Source organism: Schistocerca nitens, chromosome 5 (genome assembly GCF_023898315.1).
Source record: "Schistocerca nitens isolate TAMUIC-IGC-003100 chromosome 5, iqSchNite1.1, whole genome shotgun sequence".
NCBI lineage: Eukaryota > Metazoa > Arthropoda > Insecta > Orthoptera > Acrididae > Schistocerca > Schistocerca nitens.
Window position 1 is genome coordinate 87872841 of NC_064618.1, and position 647 is coordinate 87873487.

Sequence of the window (647 nt, forward strand, 5' to 3'; positions counted from 1 at the left end):
CCTTAGCTCGAGAAATAAATTTGTGAGAACTTGTGTGGAAAATCGCATTGTGCGGAAGTGAACTGCGGATTGTGGTAAAATCGGAAAATAAGAGAAATGAAACGTCTGAACTGAAACGTTACAGCAGGTTGTTGAAAATTAGGTGGACTAGTAAGAAATGAGGCCCTCCACTTAGTCGGGCATAAATGGAATACAGAACTCGGAGAAGGGATAGCCTGGTAGAACATGTGTTCAGACATTAGGAAATAATTTCCTTGTTATTAGAGGGGGCCATGCTGGGCAAAAGAAATTACAGAAAGCAGAATACATAGAATAAAAATTTAAAGGCATTGGGTGTAAGTGCCACTTAGAGGTGAAGAGATAACTAGTCTGAATCCATGATTAAAATAAATTCGGTCTTGTTGTATCGTGGTAGCTCCTGTTCTAACTTCTACCGACCTACTACTAACATTTCCTGCATTTCAGATTCGTCGCCAATGGCTTGGTTTTGTAACGTAATGAACGCTCCCTGTCTGACTTGGTTCATTTCGTTCAGGAGTTCTACTCTGTAACACAGGCTCCAAATGACGCGCTTGCAGTATTATCTTGTAAGCTTTGCCAACAGTCTACACCCCGCTAATGACTACTGTGTTACTATGGATTCATTG